Below are 5,361 nucleotides of genomic sequence, written 5' to 3' on the forward strand. Positions count from 1 at the left end.
AATTTTTATAGAAAGTCCATAGACAGTCCATAGACATTTGTCTATGAAGTCTATAGACTGTCTATAGACATTTCTTTAGACTGGTCTATAGACAGTCTATAGATTTATGGCCGCACACTTTTTATAGACTGGTCTATAAAAAGTCTGAGTTTATAGACTGTCTATAGACATTTCTTTAGACTAGTCTATAGACAGTCTATAGACTTATGGCCGCACACTTTTTATAGACTAGTCTATAAAAAGTCTGAGTCTATAGACTGTCTATACACTGTCTATAGACTGTCTGTAGACTTATGGCCATACACTTTTTATAGACTAGTCTATAAGAAGTCTAAGCCTATAGACTGTCTATAGACCGTCTATAGACTTATGGCCATACACTTTTTATGGACTAGTCTATAAAAAGTCTGAGTCTAGAGTGTCTATGGATTAATTAAAATTCATGTTTGTAGACAGTTGTCTGCATAATGTCTATGGGCAAGTGTATAGGCTTACAGTTCTATTTTTGTAGACTGAAGTCTATGGAATGTCTACAGACAAATGTATATATACTATAGACATTCTATAGACTTCAGTCTACAAAAACAGAACTTTATAATCCTATACACTTTTTTCTATGACATTCTGCATACACTTGCCAACAAACATGCATTTTCATTAATTTATAGACACTCTATAGACACAGACATTTTATAGACAAGTCTACAAAGAGTGTATAAGGCCATAACTCCATAGCGGCTATCTACAAGTTAGTTTACATTTTTCATTACATGCGGTAGCAAAACGTTTTGAATGTATTTCATTTCATTTTATAGATATGAAATGCATGGAAATGCATGGAATGCAGATATTATGCATGTGCACCTGTTCCTTTTCATCTACACTTATGCATTACCGTTAGTAGATTAATAAAGCTCCTGAACCAGCTGTACTTTCATATATGTTGCATAAACAGAAAGAATTTATATAGTGCTGAATCATGCAGTGCAAAAAATAAAACAAATGCACCGGCAATGCATTAACCGTTTTTATTGCTCGATATAATACATGAATTCCTTAAATTCTTGTCTTATGCTATTATGGAAACAGATTAAATATTTACACTACTCCTTGGCAAGCATGGTTGCCAGGCTGGCCTTGACCTTTGTGTCATTAGTCCCAAAGGTGCTGCAGGTGTATGCTGCAAATAAGTACATGCAGCAATATGAGGCAAAAATAACAGATGTGTATTCTTTGTATGTTCATTAAGCAGCTGAATATATTTACTCAAACCATCTAAGTCAATACTTAATGCGGTTTAACTATGACTAATGGCTGCTTGTCAATACAAATCAGTACCTTTATGCAATGTTCTATTGCATGGTATGGTGATCAATTAAACAGTCGCAACTGCTGCTCGTGTCAGCAACAGTATGTTCCCTTTTTTGACAAGTTCATATATGATGCATTAATGTACTTATCCCAAATGGTCCCTATATTTATTGCGGAAACGTTACCCAGTTGGGCTGTCTGTACAGATTTTTGGCTGGTAGTTAAGTATGCCCGTGCAGAGGGATGTTTTCAGAAGACGTGACTGGAATATTCCCAGTATCATGCCTAAGATTGTAATTTATTTTGCTTAGTACACATTGAAATGTATTTCTCATACTTTTAAATGAATGGGTCATTGGCCATAACTTCAACAGATGGCAGATGGGTTGATTGTATTGATATGGTACCTTAATTTCTTGCAGGTAATGAGGCCTCTTGGGCATGCTAACAGGTTTCCAAGTTAGGTATACCACATGAGCACCCGAAATACCACACGAGCACTTTGTGTCATGGCACGACAGATATGCACCTCCTAGGAAACAGAACTGATAGTATAATTCGAATGAATTCTATCACAGTAAATTATTTAAGGTGCTTTGAAAGATGAAAATTTTTTCTAGGCTATCGGGGTTCAGGACGCTTAGTTAACGCAAAAAAAAAACATATTGAGTAAGAAATGCCTTGTCAGTCTGCTTGACTTTCTTTTTTTTCAATAAATAGAACCAATTTCCTTCCATTTTTATGAAGTGAAACGTTTTAAAAATATATTTAACACAGAGACTTTCTGGAAACTTTGACATGTAACAAGACAGCATACCTATGTGGCCAATTTAAAGTTTCCCGATCTTTTTCCAAGCCTTTCCTGGCTGTTTTCATGAAAATTTTCTGGCAATCTATGACGCCTGCAGCTTAAGTGCAATAAAAAATACTATGGTTTAATGCTTGCCAAGTAGCGCCAGTCCATAATATTTAGATAAAACGAATAACACGTCAGTCACTTAACATGTAGTATTAGATGCAACTGACTTGAATCCCTTGTTTAATAAAGCTGACATGGGCTTCGGCAAGTTCGTAATTGATGGCCACACGAGTACAGCACGGAAGACACAGAGACACGCGTAAAACAAATGCAACAATGTGAGGGAAAACTATACAATGAGTTATTTTTACGGTTCAATAGTAGTTTTCTATATAATTTGCTCTCACCACTTATGCCTCTAGTTAACTTTGTTTACCTATGACTAAAGACTACATGGCAATATTAATCAGTACCATTATGATGTTTCGTTATATTATAGTATGATAAGCAGTTAGACAACCATAATGGTCGCCGGTGTTAGCAACGGTACGTTTCGTTTCAAGACAGGTTCATGTGACACACAGTGTACTCATAAAAATGAAAGAAATGTGAGAATCCCAAACGATTCCTATAATAATAATTGTTGAAACAAAGATACCCTGCTGGACTGTGCACATTTTTCAGGTGTTAATGCAATGTGCCCGGGCCGATCGAACATGCTCAGCATACTGACTGCAGTTTTGAACAATCACGTTAACATTTGCAATTTATTTCCGCTTAGAACAGTCTGCATTGTCTCTTTTCTCATACTTCGAGATGAATACATTTGCCACACTTTCAGTAGAATGCGCATGAATGGGGGCGTACTGATCAGGTCACTTATCAACTAAAACATGTTACGATCTCTTAGGTGTGTTAATAAGGGTAGAACGAATGCAATGTCCACTGAATTATTTGAATAATCTGTGCGTTATCTACTAAGAAAAGACCACCAAATTGATAATCTGGCTCTTTTTTCCTTTGTACAGCGCATATAGTATGCAGTCTGTCCAAGACGACGGCACTACATGCAACAGTAATGAAAACCGGAACACTTATTGCGCACGACAAGGGCTTCATACCGTGCACGACTGGCACAATGCGAATCTGCGCCAGCAGCTGCCTAGAGATTAAGAGCACGTAAACTGCATAACCCCGAAGCATCGAAAGGCGCTTAACGCTTTTCATATAGCTCGAAAGATAACTTCTGCTGCTAAACTGTTTAAAAAAGAGACAAAAAACAAATCTTCCAACTACCGTCAAACGCAATGCCTTCAGTCTGAAACGTGTAAAGGTGCTTCCCGGAGCGACTAATTTATTGTGCTCCAATTTTTTCGGCTAAGTTGCGAAGCTGCGAGTGACAGCTTATCGCAGGTTTCATGCTCCAAAAGCGTTTGTGGTTGCATATAAATAGATTGGGTGAATCTAGAGATTTTCGGTTGACATTTCTTCAAGTCTCGTGTTTTGCTTGCGGTAACTTCCCAAAATTATTTAGATTGGTTGCCAGAAACCTTAAAAATACTGCTACCTTAAAAACAATGCGAAAACGGCAGTGCATACACTGCTGATGCATGTCCCGCAAACACGGCCTTTCATCCGAGTACGTTAGCAGTTATTTAACTATACGTGTCTGTCAGAACATTCTTGATGCTAACACAATTTCGAGATATATACGTAAAGCGTGTCACGAGAATTTCACTACACATGCGGCGCAGCATTCATCGCGGCCGGATCAAGCGCCACGAAATGAGATCTACCACACTGGCTGCCCATCATACACAATCCGCTTAGTGGTAGCTCAATATCAAGTTAAAACATGGTGTAGCTTCCTTCTTTACGCACCCAAATTATTATGCGAAAATCAACAAGCCCGAGCGATCGCTCGCCGTAAAACATTCCGTATAGTAGAAGCGAGAACAAGAGCGCGTTATGAAACCATGTCAACGACAAACCGACACTATACCCGAGTCGCCTGCGCTACATGCAGCCGCTTCGCGCTACGAAATGCGCTCACATAAGCATGAGCTATTGACACAAAACATCTTTGCTAAAGCTTACCGTTCAGTGTAGCTGACGTGTGATGCCACAAAGATGACACGCATACACAGACACCAACGTTCAGGCGGACACCGCACACCGGTACAACCGTTCACGTGCCCGGCGCGCTCGTTGAGATGGCGCACCGCCGCGCATGCGCAAGATCTCCGAACATGCGCAGGAGCTCCGCGCGCGAGGACGCGCGCGCGAGGAGGAGTGTGAGCGCGTTTTCCTCCTTCATTTTTTTTTCGCTCTCTCTCTGCGCGCCATGCGCGCCGGAACGGGTGGCTTATTCATCTTTATCACCATTATTCATCTTTTTTCGTGGACGAAGGAAATGCGCTGGCAGGTTGTATGACAAACGCTGTGGGCTATCGTATGAGACTGGAACGCTAACTTGAATGCGCTGTTTGTAAAAGCCATTACAGGGCCCTTCAAACGTTTCAGACGCATTATTGCCAGCGTCGATTAGTAATACAGCGTACTTGTAGCATATCTTCCAGCGTACCACCAAATGCGATGCCCGCACGTATGTTAGTGCTAATTTTCTGTTCCTGTGATAGGTCAAAGCAATCAGTACAGCATTGAGGTACTCATATGCGTGGCTGCCCAGGCATACCGCCGGCGAAATACTGGGTGGGCTCTGATGATTTGGCACCTATTTTAAGTGAATGAGAAACTTTGATGGGTTTATAGTGCAGGATATCAGTCAACAAAAAACCGCCCTATGTTAGTGACGCAGCCGAGGTATGAAGAAAACGTGAAAAGTATCCGAGAATCGGACGACACACAACGCGAACACCACATGCGCGACATCGGTTCATCGCACATTCCCAAAGTCCGCGTTGTCAGCTACAAACATTACGAGTGTCCTTGCTGTTAGCTCGATGCCTGTTTGGAATCCACTTGTAGCTGAAGCTGGCGTTCATAACAACTATTATAACAATTGGATCGGCGTTTTGCTTTCTTTATTCTACTGCCGCAAAAGTGATGCGACAACTGTGAAGACTGTCTTGGGATTGCCGAGACCGACTACGTAGATCATATCATGTGGTCAACGAATGCGGAAGTATACACTATGTGTATACTAATGTCTACAAATAGGCTCTACAGCAATCTCAGCAGTATACAACTTCAGTGGCTTATATCAAACGCAGCTACGTATTATCCACCGG

At 40.5% G+C, this 5,361-nt stretch overlaps 1 long non-coding RNA gene across 1 annotated transcript; it reads right to left on the reverse strand.

Moving 5' to 3' along the window:
- Positions 1 to 1,009: 1,009 nt before the first annotated feature.
- On the reverse strand, positions 1,010 to 4,282 carry LOC139059165 (uncharacterized). Its single transcript, XR_011513972.1, has 2 exons — positions 4,208 to 4,282; positions 1,010 to 1,180 (listed from the first exon to the last, which is right to left on the reverse strand). It is a non-coding gene; the product is annotated as an uncharacterized lncRNA (long non-coding RNA).
- Between the last annotated feature and the right edge of the window lie 1,079 nt (positions 4,283 to 5,361).

This window comes from Dermacentor albipictus, chromosome 1, assembly GCF_038994185.2.
Source record: "Dermacentor albipictus isolate Rhodes 1998 colony chromosome 1, USDA_Dalb.pri_finalv2, whole genome shotgun sequence".
Lineage (NCBI taxonomy): Eukaryota > Metazoa > Arthropoda > Arachnida > Ixodida > Ixodidae > Dermacentor > Dermacentor albipictus.